We start from the raw sequence: 23,105 nt of genomic DNA, 5'->3' as shown, positions 1-23,105 counted from the left end.
AACTATTTTAATATTCAACGACTGACCCCTAAAAGTACGAGTAAAATGCTGGTGTGCGACCAAAACAGTTATATTGAAGCACTCTTATGCCACAACTGCAGAACCTTGAAGTCTACAACAGCAAACACTAGAGCCTTTGTACAGCTTAAGGCGCTAGAGCAGATGTAACCAACTCTGAGAGCTGCTTGATCGAGACGCCATTATAGCATTTGGTAAACATATTTTTTGAGGTTATTACGATCTTTTGAAGATCATATAAATCTATAGCCTGGTAACGTTAACATAATTAAAATCATTTTTTATTACCTATAACCCTAATTAAATTATCTGTAACCCTCAAAGTCTTATTTATGTTCAAAATACAATTTCCAAATCCACATATCTATATAATTTTTGCATTTAAAACTAAATATTTTGAGGGCGCATGAAAATATTGACGATAATATACATATATATTGACAGCAAACTGGAACTCGCACTTTCATATCACGTACACAAAGAAATAAAAGCGATAGACTACTTGTTATTTTAATAATCCAATCCGTAAAAATAAAATGTCTCCTCATTTGTCACTGATGATTCATTTTAAAAAAATATATTTAGTTTACACCATAATAAACCGACCATATTACTAATTTAGAGCGTTAGCATTTATAACCGTTACACAGTAGCGCTAAAATAAGGTAAAGGTGGTATAATCGCGCTGCAAGAGCTTTTTCGAACGCTCGTAGCGCTAACCACCTCTGTACAACAGCTGGTAAGCGCCACGAAGCTGCGAAAGAGCTCTTGTAGCGCGATTATACCACCTTCATCTTATTTTAGCGCTCCTGTATTACTACTATACTACGTACTATTATAATTACTATTTACGACCACTGTAGATCCAATATCGAGCTATAAGCTGGACAGTATGGGCCTATTTGACGCTACAAGAGATCTGTAGCCGCTTATAGAACCACTATACTTCTTACTAAGGAGCCTAAGGCGTTATAAAAATCCTTTAACCGGCCATAGTGCAGCTTGTTATAGCGCTTGTGTGCTAGTTGGGTGAAAAACCAAAAACACTAAACTTAACATATGAATCGATTTTGTTGTCAGTATTATACTAATGTATATTAAATTAACTTTTTGAACCATACAAGTTGTTCAAACTACCTGCTTTTTACAGAAAAATCTGGTAGATTCTGTAAAGAAAAGCCTGTAGTTCGACTGATTGCGTTACATTTTAACACTCAACTATACTCAAAAATTGTAGTGGCGTGCAAAGATTCATTTTCACAAATTAAACCCTATTTAATAAATTCATACACACAAAGCCGTGTTCATTAACAAGACCTTCACAAACCGATATGTTTCATACAGATTTCATTGAGTGGTTAAAAGCCATGAATTCAAAGCCTAAGCACCCTATTTGCTAACCAAGCGACCGAGTAACAAAATTATTTAAACAACATCTTCAGACATCGAGCCCTCGCAGTACATTACGATATTATTTATTCATGTTGTAATGCCCTATTTCTGGCCCTTTGCCATCCCTTCTGTTGTATAATGTATTCTTTTTATATCTAGGTTTTTGCTAACGATTTTGACCGTATGTTAAAGATTTTTACACTCAAATTGTCCGTCTGTAAACTGTTACGTCTAATTTTGTGAAAGTTAGTTCATCAATGAAGATAGAAAAAGATTCAGAATAGTAAATAGGTTATTTTTCAGTGTTTAACGTCCATTCATATTTTTACCCCCTTAAATTTGGAAATACGACTGTTCGGCACCCATTACAACTAGTTCCTGAATCTTATAAATGCAAAAGTTTGTGAGTATGTATGGATGTTTGTTACTCTTTCACTCAAACACTACTAAACCGATAAAGATGAAATTTGGTATGTAGGTAGCTGAAGACCCAGAATTATACATAGGCTACTTTTGATCGTGGAGTTCGAGAGGGTTTAAGACTTACGCGGGAAAGGTTACCACGCGGAGGAAGTCGCGGGCGGCCTCCAGCGTAATATAAATCAAGAGTAATTAGCCTATACCGTATTTTTATAATTCTCATCGTATTGCCTGCGTGACCGATGGACGCAACGCGATACAAATGCGACAATACGCGTGTGTAAAACACATGACACATCCAATTTAAAAGAATCACTACGTTTAGTTGCTGTCAACTGACAGTTACGAAAGACTGAGGTAGGTCATTTATTATGTTGTCGTCACGTAGGAAAGGCACTAATATATATGTATATGCGTATAACATTGTCGCCATAGCAACAAGCATCTATTATTATAATAATATGCTCCCCTTTCGCGAACTGGAATCAATGATAAAGCGGCCCGTATGTGGTATCAGCCCAAATGATAAACGCGAGCGATTAATAAAATTATAGAACTTTTCAGTCGTAAATATGTAAGTAAACTACTCTGCATAACTTAACTGCACGTTTGGCGCAGTGGTTTAAGCGGTCACCTTGCCGCAACAACCGTAGCGCCGCGTGTGGTGGGTTCGAATCCTACCCGGGACAAATCTTTGTGTGATGAACACGAGTATTTGTTCTGAGCCTGGTTGTCAATTTATCTATATAAGTATGTATTTAGAAGTATATAAGTATGTTTATCAGTTATTTGGTTACCATAGTACAAGCTCTGCTTAGTTTGGAATCAAGTGACCGTGTGTGAGTTGTCCAACAATATTTATTTATTTATTTAATTAACGCAATAACCGTATATGAAACCTTTCTATGAGGTTGGATTCCCTTACAGAAAAAACATGTGTTAGACCTACTTATAGTAGTCTTGGGTCCAGTTTTGGTACAAAAGTAATAAATAAGTGATATATTTATACTTACCTCGGATGAAAAAATGTGTACGTTATATTTTGCATTTCAATTATTAAAGTTAAGTAAGTCTCTTTAACTATGTTTGGTCTTTCACTCGAATTGTGTAACGTTAGCCAATACGTCTACATTCTCAAAACCATGCTGTAAGGGATTTGGCTGAAGTTTTACGACCAGATATTAAACATCAACCAGTATTAACAAAAACTATTAATAGGCTAACTATATAAATGTACACTTAAGTCTATCACTTTACCCAAAACCCACGAAACATGCCTTAAACAATGTCTATATCTCGCATCTTGTCACGCAAGTCGCACGTTAGCGAGCCATCAAACTGATTCCTATCAGCTTTACAAACTGTTAGAAACAATGAACATTCCAATAGGTGTATGAATTTCGGTAAATTTTGTGTTTTGAGATTGTGTTAGTAATAGTTGCATGGTGGGTTAAATTGGAACTGATTTGTTGGCATTGAAGGCGTTAAGCAGAAATGATTTGAAAATAATGTTTTGGATTATTGTATTTTGTTTTATGACTACTCATAATTATAACAGGTCTTAAAAGTGATGTGCATTTAATTACAGAGTTACGGAAGGTTTTTTCTGTCAAGCTTTTTGGCAATGTTTGTGTGAATTTCAAGTCTGAATTAAGGGTTTTTTTTATATTAAGAACTTTTTGTTTGTGTTATGTGATTCACAAGTTCCTAGCTAAATTAATTGCTCTAGAAAATACATCACTTCTAGCAAAAGATGGACATTGAAAAATCGAGGCAAGTTATTAAGGTAACTACAGAAAACTAGAATATTCCTTCACCTACAATGAAATCCGATCTAAAACAACTTTAGTCACACATTCGTTATTCCACGCAACTTGTCTGACATCTTTATAATTCCGACGACAATTGCGTGCACGTTCACGTCACGCACACGTCACGCATACGCCACGCACACGTCACGCACCCGCCACGCACGGAAAATTTATTTCGTTACCTACAAAATCAGTCACCGATTCAGCGAACTGTCGCCGCGGACCACGCCTAAACAAACTATCATGTAATTAGTGTTAAAAAGGCTAATTAAGAGCGTAACAAAGGCGCGTCGGCTTTGCTTTCAGTTCGTTAACTGTGCTATTATTTCGGCAGGCGCGGTGTTTTGACAGTGCAGTTTAGTTAATATAGAACGGGTTAATGTTGGATGGTTAATATAACTTATTTTATTGTTCACAACTTTTAAACTCTCGCGTTACATGTTTAATGCATAATAGAATACGGGAATTAATACAAACACCCATTTTCCTCAAAATTCTTAACGTTTCGGCGCAGGTTGCACTCGCCGCGGTCGCAGACTGACTAGTCCAGCCTTTGTGTTGTAGTGTAGAATAATGCTAGGGAGATAACTTTAACCAACCACTTTACTAATACATATCGTCGATGCTTTTCGTTAAAAAAATAACAATATCAATAAAAACGAAATAAAATAGATCTTGGAGCAGATTTAGGGATCGTCAAACAATTTTTCACTACTGGAAATCAAACCCTGGTATCTTATTGAGGTGACAACACCCCAACTTTCGATTTGCCATACAGACAATCAATCATACTTTTTTATAAAACTATTTCTTATCACTATGCCAATCATCAGAAACTACAACTACATACAGACGAATCTCTTCACAATACTCCTTGCTTTCCTTCATACAACTACAGTCAATTTTGTCCACCACTAGTCTGAGGTGAAATTTTCCATACATATATGTAAATCTGGTGACGAGTGCCGACGTACTGTGGTGCGATGAACTCGTTTATTGAGGTGCAATCATGAACACCTTGCTAGTCTGCGAATAGTTGTTTCTAAAGCAACACTTGTATCGTGTCAAAGAAAATAATTTTATAAATTTCAGTTGCAAAATAGCAAAAAAATATATAATGAGAAAGTCTTCTCTAAGCGCAAAAAAACAATTATTTACGTCTGACGACTTCATTCATACATAGATATCTATTCAGCGCATCTAAGTTATTTTTACAAGAGCTAAATATTTGACGGAAAATGATACCATAAGACCGACCAAGTAATTATTTATTACAGCTCATTGCGAGATTTAACCAGATTAGATCGCCTACTATCAGTACTGTTGCACAATATGACCTAAAGCGCTATATTGTTGACATTCTAATTCTTTCTTTATTAACCTTTAAAATTGATAAGTCTTACGACTATTATTTAACTTGTACCATTAAAGACAGAGCGTTTTGGATCTATGTTGTATCTAGTTAGTTAGTGAGACTGCCTAACCTTTGCAATAGGCACACGTGTCTTTCAGTGAAATTGAATCAGGTTATTTAAAAAGTTAGGTCAATGTCAAACCTTTGCTAGGTCAGAGTGAGTTCTTGCACTGAGCCAAACTAGGCTGACGCTTATAAAGTATCATTGAAACAAGATCTCTCCCAAAATATGTTACTCTGGTGTTATTTTTAAATTATTTATTTCTTGTTACAGCGCTAGTCACTTGAAGAATAAGGGTCGTTGAGTATAAGAAATTTGCGTGGGTTTGGGTAAAGTTTGGGGAAAGCTTAATAGGAGATGGTGGGATGACCTGGACGCGTTCCTGGATGGATGGCCGGACCCAAAAATCAATCGGGGGGACTGAAAATTCAAAGGACTTTTGTTCAGTAGTGGGACATAGAAACAGGCTAACAAAAATTAAGGGCTTGAATAGTACTGCGAATGGAATATTCCACGATCGTTGTTAAATCAAGCATTATGTTATTTTTATTCACTTTGAAATTATTTTACGCAATAATAAACACATTTTTATTTTATTGTTACACAAGACAAAGAAGACACAAAGAATTTAAATATTAAAATGGTACTTACCGTTTTAAATATTCACGTACATCTGAAACGAGAAGAAAATATTGTCAATGACATGTTACCCCTTGAGTATAAAGAGTTTAAGGACAGTATAATTTCTTATAATTTGTACTAAAAAAAGGCACATTATGCCTTTTTTTAGTACAAATTTTATTTTTTTAGCACATATTTTTACTACATTTTACGTAGTATGATTATTAATCCTAACTGCTTGTTTGCCTGTTCAAGTTTGTCGCCAAAGTTACTAAACTACATAAACTTATTCCTTCCAGGTCATAAAACAATAAAATTATTTACAATACTAATTATTATTATACTAGGAATATGACTATGACAAAAAATTAAAATATTTACAATTAGAAAAAAAACCTATAGGGCGTGCCCAAAAGTCTGGCCGCATTGTCACGTTGAATGGCAATGCTTACGCGTTGGGCTAGATAAAGGCCAGCCCTTTGGTCACTAAACCAATTTCGAAATTACGTGAAGTGATAAAGTTTTCCTCGCGGAAAATGTCACGTAGGTAAAGCTATAACTAAATCTGGACCTATTTTGTTATACAATTTTTAAAAATATTTTGTACTCGTTCAGCGCACGTAATTTAAGAACAGTAAATTTAAAAGTTTATTAAGAAGCCGACAAAGTAGGCAACATCGTGTCGGCTTAATTCTTTTATTTTACAAATACGCCGGCGCTTAAATAAAATACACATGCGAGCAAAATAAGTGACACGCTTAAAACGTACAAAAATTGAAAAATACTGGATAAGGATGGGGTTTGAGTGAACGTGATAAAACGGAAAAAAGGTCTTATACAACATACATGTGGACATACATAGGAACAGACATACATACATAAAATCACGTCTTTTTCCCATAGGGGTAGGCAAAAAAATCGTATACAAATTATTTTGTATTTATTCAATTGCTAGTGAACTTTATAAAAGTAAAAGAAAATTCGCTTTTGAACTTTTAATTTACTCAAACTCTAGAATCGAGCCTAAAGCAAAGTAAGTTACAACCATTGTAAGAAATATAGGTAAAAAATCTAAATCACTTTGTAAGTCTTAAAATGGCTTGTTATCGCATAGCTCAAATTTCATTTAAACACTAAAACGATAATCTCTTTAAACTGTAAATATAACATTATTATAAACAACTTTGGTAAAGAAATAGACTTAACAGCTTAACAAATATTATTTTCACTTTTCATAGAAATTCTTATTTTCGAAGCGGTTTAGGTAGAATTTTAAATTCTTGGAATTTGTAAGTAACTGAACAAAGACTAAAAGATCCGACCCCGACTGACACTTTCCCCAAAATATATAACGTATTATATAAAAGGAACACTGACTGAATAACTGACTAACCGACTGATGTGTCAATGCACAGCCTTAAAACTACTAGGTTTAGAAACTTGAATTTTTTTTCTGTATTTAGGTCTTTTGAAATGAACCACATGTTCCAATATTTTTAGAAAATCATTCCCTATAGAGACTATTTTATAAGTTTCCCACCCAGAAGGATAGTTGGAACAAGAAACCATTTTGAGAGGCGAATACTGAACCCCCTCGGCTATTACGCTTATGTTGCTTTTTTCTCTGCTTTTCTTTTCAAAATCGCTTTCACTAACACCTTATATCCTATTCTAAAGGAGCACATCCACATTAGGCGAGGGATTAATAAAATATGATGGTGTACGGCAGGTTCCTGAGATAAAGCCTTTTTCTTTTACACATAATTCTGGCTCAAACAAGCTGTAGAACGAACTCATCGGATTATTTACTGTGCGCAAATTTGTTTTGTATCTATCATTTTTTAGGCAAACATAAATAAAAATTGATTTGTTTATAACGCCCGTTCGGTATGCGTTTGTTATTTCAGAGAGCCTTTTAGGGGTGCAAAAAAAATAAGTCCCTTGTATCTATAAAGGTTATATTTTTTTATGGTTAGTTATTATTATCATAACAAACCACAATGAAAACATTTTCTTACAATCATACGAAACTATTTCTTGCACATACCGGTGATGTCTACCACTGTTGCTGTTTGTATCGGTTAGATCAATAGCCCACTGAAAAGTCTTTACATCTGTCAAATAACTTAATTATCAACTCAACAATTAACACTATTTAAAATCCCTCTCATTAAAACGCTTAGCAATGTATTCATCTTAAATAATATAAATATGTAAAACACCACAGTGTCATATAAATAAGCCTTCGAGTAAAATGTTCAAGTAAGATTTCCTACAAAATGTTGTACAGGATTATAATGTTGAGAGCGGCGTTTATTTCGGCCTGACGTGTAATTCTCGGCTAGATATTTTAATAAAAATGGTTAGGTACACGTGTTTGCTCTAGATTACGTCAAATGAAGAGCTAGTAGCTTGTGATATATACCAGGGATGTTGCGGATATTTGTATTTCCGCAATTACGGAACATCCGCATTAATTCAAACATTCGCATCCGCATCCGCGGATTAAAAAAATCGGCCTCTGAAACAACCTCGATGATATACTTATATACACATAAACATTATAATCAGTGGGGTCTGACAGAGTAATAGTCAGCCAGACTGACCAGACAGTCAAACTGTTTGTTTAAACCACTGGACCAATTTTGATTATCTTGGAGTCAGTTAAAGAAAAGTCATCAATTGTTTTTTGTTTTACCCAAATTAAACGAGTAGAGCGACAGAGTGTAATTATTAGGCACGAAAGCGGTAAATATCTAGACGTAAAAATTAAAAAAATGTCTAGCTTGAGGCCAGATCAAAAAAAAATCACTAGTATGTGTGCTATATGCATGTGTGTGTGTGTGTGTCCGTCACTTTAGTGGCTTAAAATTAAATTCCTCTACATTAACTGCCAGTCAAAGCGACCGGTCAGTGACCTTTTTAAGGGTGTTTTGAACAATCGCCCGGATTGTGGTCGTTTCTCTGAAAAAGGAGTCGGGAAGCACCTTTGTTAACCCTTCCCCTCTTACAAAGTTTAGTTAAATAGTTTAACTAGTCGGTTAATTACCAACCAAGTGCTTTACTTAACTGTGTTAAGGAAAAATCAGTTTTTAAAATGTTTACCTGAGTGAACTACATTTTTATTTAGTTTTGTATATTACATATAGTTCTGTGGTGTGCCTACGTTAGTAGGGTATTCGACTATTAGTCTCAAGTTCGATTCCGTCACTAAGTACTATTGATCTTTCCTAATTAATACAAGAATATATTATCACTCCATAGTATATCACAATAGACTAGTCCCGTATTATATGCGACATAACATGATAAATAATAAAAAAATGGATCTATTTCACCATTGGATATAACAGGCATTACATTATGTTCCTACCTGGGAAAATTTGCTATTACATTATTTTCAGTGGCAAAACAAAATCGGAACCTAAGCTTCTCGTATTCCAAAACAACACTAATATATTTGACCTTTTCATAAACACGACATTATCCCAAACAAAAACATTTACTTGATTAAAACATTGAACTAATTCAATTTATTTTCTTATAATGTACCCGATATTGTGTTTAGTAAACCAATTACTGGATAACACCCTGGTCCGCCAATGAAGAGGATCACAAAATTGTTTGTCGCGGGATTATCTCTACTAAGCCAATAACGCCAGCTTTAATCCAACAATATTATATTGTAAACAACACACTTTATTTTGGCCTAAAGTGTAATTTGCGTTTATTGTTCGCAAGGAATTTTAATAAAATAGTTCTTTTGTGAGGTTGATGACTTTTTTTGGGATAGTTTTCTAAAATATTTTTACTGCGAATAAATTCTTCTTTGACATTATATATATAGCTTAGTGTCTATTTACGTAATAAAACATCATTCTCAGATTCGCAAGTGGCCTACCTAAGGCAGTCTTGTGTCCAGTAGCGAATAGCTGGTTACTAACTGGGTTCTGATGGTGCTGGGTCGGTAGTGTATCCGTTTGCTAAGCATGAGGTCTCAGGTTCGATCCCCGGGCAAACTGCTTTAAATTTTGTTTTTTTCTAATTCATATGCAGTGACATTATATTTTTATATACTTCGGGCTACTAGAAATATTCCTCAATAGAAGTGCGAAGTTTGGTAACGTACCTGGTTAATGGAAACAGACTTACCCTCAATTACATGGGAATAACAATGTGAATAGCGAAACATAAGTGTAAACACATACACCTCTGCATATAAGGTATCTTCGGGCAGAGCACGCGTTATATTATGTATGTTTATATGTAATACTACAAATAATGATTGGATTTTTTTTCTAGTTAATATAATAGATGTAGCTGTACGTTCATCAGTTAATGTAAGATTTCAACATAATCACACATAAATGTTTAAACCACAGTCATCTTAAATATGTACAAAACATTTGTAAGCAAATAAACATTACCTTTACCCACACAAATGTCCATAGATATAACTTAAGGGACGTTTTCCTATACGCATTTATCCCGCAAAGGGTAACCTCCATGCCTACAGCATAAATTATTTCATGCAAATGTTGTTCAAATAAACATCTTCAGTATTTTTGGGGAACTACTAATCGGTTTCTGAAATCCTACTAATATTATAAATGCGAAAGTTTGTGAGTATGTATTTATGGATGTTTGTTACTCTTTCACGCAAATACTACTATATCGATTACGATTAAATTTGGTATGTAGGTAGCTGAAGACCCAGAATAACACATAGGGTACTTTTTATCCCGGAGTTCTTGAGGAATATCTATATTAATATTATAAAGCTGAAGAGTATGTTTGTTTGTTTGTTTGTTTGAACGCGCTAATCTCAGGAACTACTGGTATATTGTAAAACCACTCGGCTATCACTGCTCTAATATAAAATAGAGTGAGTGTGGTAGCAGGCTGACGGCGCGGCGAGTGCAATCTGCGCCAAAACGTTAGGCATTTCAAGGTAAAATGCGTTTTTGCGGTAATCCCCGTATTCTATTATACATTAAACATGCAACGCGAAAGTTTAAAAGTTATCACCGCTCTGTTTAACTAATCGGTTTCTAATGCAGGTTATTTTGGCTGTGATAATTAGTATGTATTTGGGGGTGAATAAATTGAATGCAGCAGTTGATTGTATCGTTGAGGTGAACGAACTATTTTGAGGTGAATATTAATGTCGTTTGCGATTAAATGGTTTACCTGTTATTCGAAATGCTAATCACTGCTGTGTTCCATTGCTGTGGTACAAGTACATTGGACGCAAGTATAAGCTAATCTTTGTTCCACACAAAAATGCAGAAGCGATGCGAATGTTACTTGAAACGGTTTTTTCTTTTGATTTGTAAAACACAAATATTTGTCAAATGCAATGTTGCAAGTTCGAGTATTTAAAATCTTCGTTTTTGACATTCATCGTGTTTCAGCGTCGTATCGCGTCGCGTCACGCGTACGTCAACGCCGTAGTTGTATTTTGGAGTATTTTATGGATAAATAGTAATAGTATTAAAAGGAATTATATTGAAGATTTTGGGTTTCTTTCAAGTACTTATTAAGCTTAATTTACGTTACGATAGAAGCATTTACCTATAGAATAAAGCGTTACTATTTGGCATTTATTTCTACAATCAATTTAATGTAAAAATTCAATAGATTTGAAGATATTTACCATAATGCAACGTTATGTATAAAACAAGCATCCAAAACGTACTCTACAAACATAAAACATTACAGCAGAATTGTAAGCAAAGAGTAGTCTCCATAAATCCTTTCTTAAATCATAATTCCAAGCAAACGAGTTGAACCTGCAGTAATTAGACTTAATATAAATGAAGCGACATATTCCTAGCAACTAGATAGCTCGGTATTTACCGGGAACTCGAGACGACAGCATAGTATGTCATTACCGCAGGAAACCTTATCCACAATGTAATAAAGCTTTGTTATTTTAAGACGGTATTTGTAATGCTGCTAAATACTGGAAGGAAAATTGTTTAAAATGTTTAAGTGGATAGTTTTAATTTGTGCTATGGTAACTGCGTAAAATTGATTGAAAATTATTGACGGGGTAGTTTTTGAGTAGATTTAAGATCGCGGTTTTAGTATCTGAGTCGATATTGTGTCCTGTTATGGTGTATTCATGTTTTAATGCTGTTTTTTATTAATTATCCTTAGTGAAGTATGCAAACTATTTAAGAGTCTAGTACTTTAGAGAAAAAATCAAATATTGTAAAGCCAAACATTAATCTCTTGACAAAATATACATTTTTGAAAATAGCTTTTAGCGATTACGTCGTCATCTGCTAATTTGTATAAACAGGAGGAGGAGGAAAACTACAGCAAAAAACTTTTAAATGAATAATTCAGATCTATTTTTGTACTATGATGCCTACTGAAAGATAGACATAATTTAAATTACATCCTCATTGACATTTTAACCATAAAAACAACGCTAACACGCGATTTATCACACTACACCACACGAACCAATATTTCAGTACAACTTTCTTATCTCAAACGAAAACCGTACAACTAGAAAGTTGAGCAAAAGTCTTACGGTCATAATCTCGCTGCGACGGGGCGTGGGTTGAGAGAAATAGTTGAAACTTGCGGTGTACCGTGCCGAGGGAAGCCTTACCATACCTGTACACTAGTTATAGGTGTGTGAAAACAACACTAGCTAACGTTGTGAGAGAACAACACTAGTGGTGTGTGTATAACTTGTAGAAAGGTGTTGTTGTATTGTCTAATCTGAAAATAATGATTTTTTAATCTATAATCTATATATCTATATAGGTATACAAAAATGAATTGCTGTTCGTTAGTCTCGCTAAAACTCGTGAACGGCTGTACCAATTTGGCTAATTTTGGTCTTGAATTATTAGTGGAAGTCCAGAGAAGGTGTAAAAGGTGAATAAATTTGAAAGAGCGCGGTATTTAATAAAAAACAAGAAAGCGTGAACGGAGCTGCGCGGGTCAGCTAGTTTATAATATTTTTTTATTGCGGGAAATAATTTTTTGTGACAGTAAAAATGGCATATAATAATAATGATGTATTTACGCAGTGAAAAAATTGTTTTGATTTAAAATATCATTAAAAAAAATACACTTCTTTTGTCGGCAAGTCTATTGCTACATGCACTATGTATAACGAAAGACACGCTCGAAAAATTCAATTTTGAAAAACAACTAATTCAAAAACATTATATTTAGCCAAATCGAACGAGTAATCACGATGTTTTTCTTCACCGTTGGAATTAGCGATATTTATTTCACAAAGACACTCAAGTAAAATAAAAAATACAATGTATTTGTAAACAAGCCGGTAGCAACAAATAATTGTTATGACTACACCATGAAACAATGTTGAACACAAAAGAAAACTAAACTAACCGTACCGCGATTCTCTATCACTATCGACTACCGACAACCGGCTAACTATCGAGAAATTTTGTATGAATATTTAATCAGTACATCTAGCGGGCGTCGTAGAAACTATTTTCACAGTACATTTTAAATATCAAACACTCGATACTCGACACTACCAACTGTAGAAATTTCACGACTGCTCTACAATTTAATTACTAACGTTTGTTGTTCATTAGTTTCTTCCTGTTCGTTAATTGTCTATTTCGGTCGTGTCAAGGATCAAAATAATAATTGTGTTTTTAACGTAATGTTTAGGCGTTGCCGAATTCTATTTTTGACATATATGTGTTTTGGCTTAGTTTGGAATCAAGTTACCGTATGTTGTCCAATAATATTTATTTATTTATTATTATTTATTTTAGGTGGATTTTTATATCACCCCTGTTGCATCATTATTTGGTTCTTTATCGTTACATATATGCTTTATATGAAATATGCTGTCATATTTATGTCGGATTATCATGCTAGTCGCGATATTTTTGATTTGACACTCTTTTTATAGGACTGCCCTTCACCAAGGAGAGTTTCTGAATCAGGTACTAATCAAGCAACTCACAAATATTTTCCTTTTCCTGTACATTTTCAATGAATTGAGTTTTAGATTTAAATAGGATACTCCTACGTAAAATTACAAAGGCTTTTCATCTATACAAAGCTTTCAGAACATGGTACGTCTACAAAAAGACAATCAACTCAATCAGTTTATTATACAAAACCTTCTTGAATTGAAATAATCAGCGCCATAAAACAATATTCCCTCACCGCCTACTAACTAAAAGGTTATCGACGAAAACAAAACGATGAAACGCCATCAAATTTTACGAGATCCCATTGATAGTCACCATTCGTCCCTCCATGATCTGAATTGAAAAATAATGAGAAAGGACCCGTAAGAACCATTCAGATGCTCCATAACCCTTTAAATTTTCTTAGATAAATTTCGTATTCATGAAGAATACAGGCTTTTAATCAACACTATCTTATGTAGATAGACGTTTTCAGGGGACTGTCATAAAATGACACAATGAATTGTGTTAGAGAGTATAAAAGTTTTATCGGTCTTTATAAGGCTGAAATGCATGTGGTATTAAAAACTTATGGGCTGTAAACATGCTGTTAAAAGTACTGTGGTAGTGTTAGTTGTACTAGTGGAATATATTATGTTTTCTTCTTTGAAACTACGCTTAATAGTCGCTAATGGCGTTATTTAGTCTCTTTCTTCTTCTATGAGAAATGTGAACTATAACTTTTTTGAGAAAAATATTTAACTAATCACCAGATTTTAAGTATTTCTCAAATTATGTTGAGCTAATTAGCTTTTACGTGGTTTGTAGTGACAAAAAGAACTTTAAAAATGTACTAAAAATTTTGTAAACTTATAACATCTGGGCATTTTGCGAGGCAGTCCTCAGCTATAGAAATAATCAACGACGTACTAGTCGTTGATTATTTAAAGCAATAATTCTCAGTATCTGTGAATATATTTTAACCATGAGCATTCACGTTATCATGTAATATGCTCATGACTGAAACAGTCATTAATTCCCCCAGGGGCATTATTTTTTCTACCTAAACGTGCTTTAAAATCATAAAGTTTATGATTTAAAGCATGTTTAGGTAGAAAAAGAATTCTTCTGCTATAATTATAGTTGCTCGTAGCATTCGCAAGACCTTTGCGTACACGCATCGATTATTTTGTACAAAAATTCAAAAGAAAATGTCCCACTCAGCAGGTTGGTGTGATCTAAAACGTTGATGTATTCGGTACTGTCATAAAATGGGTTATAAAAACTAGTTTTATTGTGATCACGTCCACTTCACTTGATCCCGGATCAAAATAAACTAAGGCACTTTTATTGCTGTTTTAGATACGAAAGGGCCAATAATATTGACTGAATGTTTCATTCTTTTAGAAAATACCATCATCAATATAAACAGCATTATATTTTTTTGGTATTTGTATTCTAAATTCTGATAAATTTAGTTTATCTTTTGATAAAACTATCTTTGGCGTATAAAGGGTCCTATATTTATAATACGTTTTTCAATATTATTTGTCAGAAAAAATTCATCATCCATTTATCCAACCCTATACATTGAATGTTTTAAGACACAGTCAAACATCTTTACATGCATTTATAAAAGTAGTAGAATAAGTTTAATAATACATATATTTTGTTTGCTGTTTTTCCACTGGAATCCCAGAAAGTTGAGTCTTTCAAATGTCCTTTAATAAAAGTCGGTTTTGAAACTGGTGCAAGAGATAAGATCATGATTTGATAATAATTTGATGATGTCGTCCAAACTTCTCGTCAATCAATGACTGTATCTTTAAACAATAAATGTAATAGTGGGAAGAAGGCTGAATTTTATGTATGTATGTATGTATTGATAATATTTTGGTAAAGTAAAACATTCATAAAATTTTCTGGATAATTGATTAGCAATATTCTTCAAAGAATATTTACCATAATTTACTTGTATATGTTACCCATAGTTAGTTAGATAGCAACGAAACATGCTAATTACATATTATTCGATGTGCTTGATAACATTAAACTTACTATAGTTAGTATTTACATGTGATCACATACCACCAATATATGCAATAAAAATATTCATCATCAATCAAACATCCATTAACCCTTTCAAACTCGCTACAGCTTTATACTTATCCCACACCCCAAAGTCGCCACTCGTACAAACAGCCTAATGGCAAATTTGGCGTGTACCAAACCCGCTTAAGCACACCTTTTGGGGTCTTCCTACCCCCTATTTACCAGCGTTTGATGTCCAAATTGTTGGCAATTTTTTCAAAATCGTTCCTTTGTGCCCCAATAACGATCGAATTTTATTATGTAAATAGGGACTTTTTGCAATTATTATGGATTCAGTATCAAAGTGAAATGTTTTGTGGTGGCTTTAGTTCGAGAGCTTACTGAAGTGCAAACGTTTTACATTTTTGAAAAGATTTTTTTCACGTTTATTTTTGAAAAGCGTTTTGTATTTTTTTGGTTTTAAGTGCGTTGATTGGTAAACAAATTGGAAGGTATCAATAGTTGACACGGGCTATTTGTAATACTAAACGATCACTACGTGCGAATGATACGAATTTACTTTTAATTGTGTCAAAATAATAGATAAAAACACGCGTTATGTTGTCAAAAATAAAATAACTAATTAGTCTGGTTGGTAGCCTTATCAAGTTTTATTTAAATCATTTTTAATGTCCTTCATTATATCTAGAATTTCCCTTTTATCAAAGCAGCAGAATACAGGAATATTGCCAACTAAGAAACGTTGGTGAATTTCCTAGACCTCTGAATACATATTAGGTCGGGGAAAAAGTCTTTTCGCATTATAGTATGTATGCTATACCCAATAACATGCGTTATGTATGTATACACACACGAAAATGATGTGTTTTGTACCCTAGCAAACCTGCGGGACTTGTTTTTACACAATCACGACAAAGCGCAATTATTTTTATTACATTATACCACTAACGAGATCATTCAAACATTCTCAGTCCCATTACTTTCTTAAAACAATAGCTTATTGGCAATAACAAAATGAAATATTCCATCTGTACCATAGAACAGCCAGTGAATGGATAATATCCTGGCGCTGAGTGCTTTAAAACTGGTATAAAGTTAACGAAGCAGGACTGTTCCATTAAACTTATATTTTTGAGTTCGTGGTTTGTTGAAAAAACTGACACTACCTTTGATGTATGTGTGTATGTTTTACGTATTTTTGAGAAAGAAATACTGGGAAGCCGCTAATAACCTTTAGTGCGTTTTTTTACTATTAATAATAACGGGAATCGAGAGTTTGACATTTGAAATGTAGGTAGAAGATTAGTTCCTATGTCAGTTGCTAGGGGCGCTGATCAAGGTTTTCATATATAATTCGTCAGTGGCTAACCGATTGTCGATAGTCCGTACACTAGTATTGTGTAGTAAACGTTATCGAGTAGCGATAGTTTTCCTTTAACCTGAAAAAAACTTTTTGGTGGAATTTTCTAGAGGCACTAATCAGTTTTTAATAAAAAAATCTCGACAAGTTCTTTTTTTATCTGTGATTCATTGATTTAGATACATCTCAAAAGACAAGGGCCAGACAAAACCAAAAAGACGTAGGCGGCACGCAAGCAAAACCTAGTAACAATGTAAAACAAAATAAATTTTAAACAGACGTCAGCAAGAAAATATATTAGGGTAGTAAGTAGCGACTTACAAAACACTACTCGATAGTTTTTACTCAGGCTCAGCGTGAAACTTTGTCTAGTTTCTTAAAGCCATTAATCCTGAATTTTTCACCAACCTCTCTCGACTACTTTTAAAGCTTGCCCATTTTTCGGTCCACTAGCTCGGAAATTTGTAAAATAACGACCGATTCACTACCTTTTAAACTTTCGAATTAAGACTTTATTTTATGTTACAGTTTTTCTCTTAGTCCCTATAAATATTTCTGAATCGTTTTTTATGTTTTAAACGTACGAGTACTTTATTGCTCTGAAGTTTGGTAATAGTGATATAAATCTATCTGGTTTAATCCAATTTTTGTTTCGTAATTTCATTACTTAAGTATTTTGTTGTGAAACTTTTATTATTTTTGTATGAAATTTTATAAGCCTGAGTATTAATTCTTTTTTTTTTGCGATTCATCTTTAAGACTCCAATAGAAACAAACTAATTGACTTCGTGGCGCGGTGGTTAAGATGGTCACAACGCTCTTAGTAATGCGTTGGAAGGTCGTAAGTTTGATTCCCACATGGAACTAGTAAATATGTATTTGTGCTATCCACAAACAGTTATTTTCCAGTCCATTGTTTGTTAAAGTCTCTTCGACAAAAAAGTTATTCTTAGTGCGGTCTTTAAATTAAATGAAAAATAAAAGGCTGGTTGGAATAACCTAAATCCAGTAATGAATATTGAATAAGCTTTTAACACATTAGTTACTACACAGCGCGCCAATCGCCGATGCTAAAAGTAGCTTGTCAGCTGTCCCTTCAATGCAATAGTTTTTTTTTACCCATTACTGTCCCACTACGGGGCAATGGTCTCCTCCCGAACGCGGGGGAGGGGTTAGGCCTGAGTCAACCACGCTTGGTCAAGTGCGGGTTGGGGACTTTGCATGCCCTCAATAAATGTAATAAACGAGTTTTAGGCATCCAAGGTTTCATCACGATGTTTTCCTTCACCATTAGAGCAGTGATCATTATTTCTAATACACACATAACTTGAAAAAGTCATTGCTGTGTTGTCTCGGGTTCGAGCTTGTAACCACTTGGGTAAGAGGTGCTAACTTAAACCACTCGGCTATCACGACTGCAAAGTATAAACAATGTATATAAAATTCAAGTTCTTATAATTGCTAGCTCATTCTTATAAAAATATTTGAAATAATATTTACTGCAGTTTGTTTATCCATAACTGTCGGTAGGATATAGATAACGATAACACTAATAACGATATTCATTATTAGTAGTGATTATCATGACATTTGAAGGCGTGTCCTGTAACTATCATAAATCAGAAACGACAACCTAATATATTAAAACTATTCATAATTGTAATGTCACAGTAACATTTTAATATAGTGATAAAATCTAAGGCCTTTCGTACACGAGGCTACACAAATCTTTGATACAGCGATTTTAGTGTCTAAACACACTATGTTGAAGTTACGCGACCGAAGTTCTGCGGCTGATTTTACGATTTTACGATTTTACTGATATGACACATCATAAGTGCCAGGTGTACGTGTTGCCTATTGCATGTTTTACTATTGAAAAAATTGCAGCTGCACTAACGCCCTACTAAAGTAAGCTGTACGCTATAACGCAAAGTAAGTTCTGTATAAGAATGTCATCAGCAATTCAAATAGCATTGTACGTGAAATAATGACAAGTTTCGGTCGCGTACTTTCAAAATAGCGTGTTTTGACACATATTTATAAGCGGCAACTACCATACAAAACCAGTCGAGGGACGAATATATGGCGGTAGTTGCTTGAATACTAAAATCATTTAGTGTCGGAGTTTAACGTAGCCTTGCGAAGGCCTTTCGTACACAAGGTATAAATTGAGTCGCGGGCTGACTGTAAAGGTTTTTAAAATCGCTGAGTATCAGAGATTAGCGAAGCCTCGTGTACGAACGGCCTTACGAGTACCGTTCCACAATATAATTATAATATAAAGTACATATGTCTCTTCCCACAGTGTTGCCCTATAATTATTTCTCCTACTTTTATTGGAATTTGTCGTACATGTATATTTAAATCAGTGTAAGAATATGTATTGTATTTAGTTGGGAAATGGAGCGAGGACGTTTTGATTGAAGTTGTTTTGTTTTAACCTAGATTTTCTAATATTATGAAGAAGTAAAGTTTGTTTGTACGGTAGTTTAAGAAACTACTGAATCTAAGCAAGAATTTTGTTTCATATTTGTAATATTATGAATACTCATTATTTACCGGGTACGTTACCAAACTGCAAGCTACTTTTGAGAAAAATCTAATATAAATTGCAAAAGACCAATACCACTTGGCATGACGTGAGAATCGAACCTAAGATCTCGTGGTTAGCAGTCAGACACTACCGACCGCGCCAGAGACAATCAATTATTTAAAACTACTCACTAATTTGCATCATAATTATCTAAATTTATCCACTAATAATAAACGCTTAGTTGAGTGGCAGACAATGGATGGATAACTACATAAATAGATTTTGAAATGCGATGCATTTAGAAACTCTAATATTGACGGATCTATTTCAAGCATTGAGTTGCAATTTTCATTCATTTATTCTTCATAATAACCTGCCAGAGTAGCGCAATTCTCTACAAGCGATACTGTCGAGTATTGTGAGTTTGACATTTAAAAATGAACTGACAAAATAGTTCCTACGAAGCCCGCTAGAGGCGCTGATCAGAATTTCCTTCAAAATTTCTTGATAGTTAGTAGCTGGTTGTCGGCAGTCGATAGTAGTAGAGAATCGGGCTACATGATATTTTATTAATAGTATGTATTTATATTGAATTTAGTCTAATTCTTTGTTACTGTAATAATTTATATAAGTGTGTGATAAAAAATAACTACAGAAATGTTTCGAGTGAATCTCAAAATATTCAAAAGAATCCATAAGAAAAAATGCCAATAATTGCCACACTTGCACCCATCGAAATTTTGACTTATATTACAATGCTTAGCCTACGTTGTTGTACTATTTGATGGGCTGCTTTAAGTGTTATCCAAATTGTAATTAAGCCATCATAACACAATAATGTTCAAAACATTTTTAATAAAAACAAAATTTTGATAGACCCTTAAACAAAGTTTCATGAGGCCCTCAATAATTCATATTGCTGAAATTTATGGACACTTGAACCAACTTTGAGTGTTTGGCCCCTTTCCAAGTGTTAGGTCTTAGAATGTGGTCATAATTCATTACTAGTATACGCCTGTTCTCCATTCCGTGAGCATTTATGACTTTATCTCTGAAACTACTTTATCGTTTTTGATCAAACAGCTATATTAAGAAGACTGACATCTGTATCAAAAAATATAATTTGTAACTACCTTTATCAATTCTAGCTTCCTAACACGCTCTCATGGCTATATTGCTGATTTTTTTAAAATGAAATTTAGCTTAGAAATAGTGACGACGTAAGATCAAGAAAAAAGTGCCTTTATAAAAAAACACCCCTTAGGTGCGAGGGGGTTCTCATTACGGTAGAAGGCCCCTGCTTAGGCAGGGGCCAGTGGGACATTAACAGGGTTAAGTTTTTTTATACAGGTTGAATTAGGTAATTGTTTCACATGGAAATTGAACTCAAGACCATTACGCCACTATTGTCATGTAGCCATAATAAACGGAAGAAAGAAATAAAATAACAAAAGGTTCATTTAAATTAGTAATTAAATCTGAGTTGAGGGTGGAAGAGGGTAAAATGGAGTGTTATCATAAAGCAAGGGTTAGTTTTGATTTAAGACGTAAGAACTGTTATTGTTTAGTCTAGAAAATTTCCAGTTGTAAGAGAGCTCTAGTTTAGTAAATTATGTTTGTTTAAGTTTCTAGTAGTAACACATCTTGCGGAGCTTTTGGAAAAATACTTTTGTGATCTAAAAAGTATTGCGTTTTTAAGATGCAAGTGCCCCAATTTACATTTATTCCAAAATTTGGTTCTCAATCGGAGACTGAGCCTCAAATTATTTTTTTCCTCTGACAACTGTTAATGACATGATTCCGTGTTATCATCGACCGATTGATAGTGTCAAGCTATGTGTGATCATGAATCTTCAACCATCTCCAATCTTCATAAAAAATGGTTCAGACGTTTTGCCGTTATAGCAGAACACGTAGACTATCGCATTAATAAATAATATTAGAATTAGTGATAAGCTTTTCTGCTTTTTATAGCGCTCAAAGTTAGATTATATACTATTTTCTACAATTTTTATTATAAAAAGTAAATTCTAAATATCATTGAAATTAACATCATATTATTATATTATAGTAATATCAAAGGAAGTTTCTTTACAAATTATTTTGTTTAGTTATTTAATGATCTACCTACGCGCTGAGTGGGTCGTGGTTTACACAACACTTGCCTGTGGCCACTCTAGCGGGGACTTCAAACTTTGTTTATGTATTTATTTTAGTTATAAATATGTAATAAGGATAATGTACAAGACACGTGGGACTTTATTACCTAGCTATATAAATATTATGAATACGTTTTTAGTTAATTACAAAATACAATAAGAAGATGTAAGTGAAGTTTAGATCACTCGCTACGCTGCTACTATTACGTCGGGAGGTCTTGGGTCAATTCTCACACGGAAATACGTGCGACCATCAAATAATTGTTTCAGGTCTGGTTGTGTTTTGTGTCCGTTGTTTATATGCTTTTATTTTGTAAAAAATCCCTTGGCACAAGAGCAATCCTTGGTGCGAGAGTTGTCTTAAAAAAAAGCCAGTCAAATAAAACTTAATTTCAATTCTCATATCCTAGTCTATCAATTTGAACAAAACAACTGAAATTAGGTGTAAATTGTATCCAAAAATTAAAAAAAACTACATACACAGAACAACACAGTCACGTACATAAATATGTTTTTCATTTCCATTTCACGTGCGTAACAGATAGCTGTATGTATTTCAACTACAATTTCAGGTTATCGTTGTACGATCAGGCTTTTATTTGACCAACGTACGTGTAACTAGGAGGCTTTTGACCGTGAAGTGAACATTTTTATTTTGTTAATTAAGCTTGTAAAGTTTCAACTTTGAACTCTTTCAGCGCTTGAAAATGTAGGTTGAAGAGTTGCTGTGTTTTGAAGGTTGACTACTAGTAATTCGAAAGGCTCATTAAGATAATTACTCACAAAATTTAAGCAAATTTGATTGAGGAAGTCAATCTATAAGTCTGTATAGTCGACAGGACTAAATGCGTGATCCAATTGAAATGAAATCGGGCAAGGAGATATGCAGTGTATTCATAAGTACTTGTATGGAAATTGCCTCGAAGAAGAATATAGACTTATTTTTAATAATAGAAATCCATGAAATCGACAATTATAAGTTAATAAAGAGCATAAATATTTGTTCCTAATACCTATAAAAAAATCTATAAAATTGCGTTATGTACGCTGTAAAAAGTGTTAAGTCTGTTTACACTTTATCTATCTATAGAAATAAATCGCATTATTCCCTAAATATGTTCATGAATACGTGTTACTTGCCAAAATCCCTTTGAAAGCTTGTATCTCGGTTTAATACTACAATTATGGTTTAATTATAGCCCACGAACTACGTGAGACTGATTTACCTACGTTTTACTAGCGTTACAATAATATCTAAAATTATATACATGTTATATTAGGGTTAAGTGTACAGTAAAAACTATTTTAATGACCGTGGGTTTATTAACGTGTAACCGAGTGTAATATTCGTGCCTATGAAAACTGAAATCATAATTTTAGAGTTTAAAATTTTGAGTAG

At 33.7% G+C, this 23,105-nt stretch overlaps 1 protein-coding gene across 2 annotated transcripts in view; it reads right to left on the bottom strand.

The window, feature by feature from the left end:
* The window catches only part of LOC142980614 (uncharacterized), a 317,796-nt gene that overhangs the window by 195,475 nt on the left and 99,216 nt on the right, over window positions 1-23,105 (bottom strand). For both annotated transcript variants that reach the window (XM_076126090.1, XM_076126089.1), the window contains exon 3: window positions 5,708-5,729. The gene's annotated coding sequence lies outside the window, so the exon portion shown is untranslated. The remainder of the gene's footprint in view (window positions 1-5,707; window positions 5,730-23,105) is intronic.

The sequence above is a fragment of the Anticarsia gemmatalis genome, chromosome 18 (assembly GCF_050436995.1).
Source record: "Anticarsia gemmatalis isolate Benzon Research Colony breed Stoneville strain chromosome 18, ilAntGemm2 primary, whole genome shotgun sequence".
In the NCBI taxonomy this organism is placed as follows: Eukaryota; Metazoa; Arthropoda; class Insecta; order Lepidoptera; family Erebidae; genus Anticarsia; species Anticarsia gemmatalis.
This window is presented reverse-complemented; position numbering and strand designations above follow the sequence as displayed.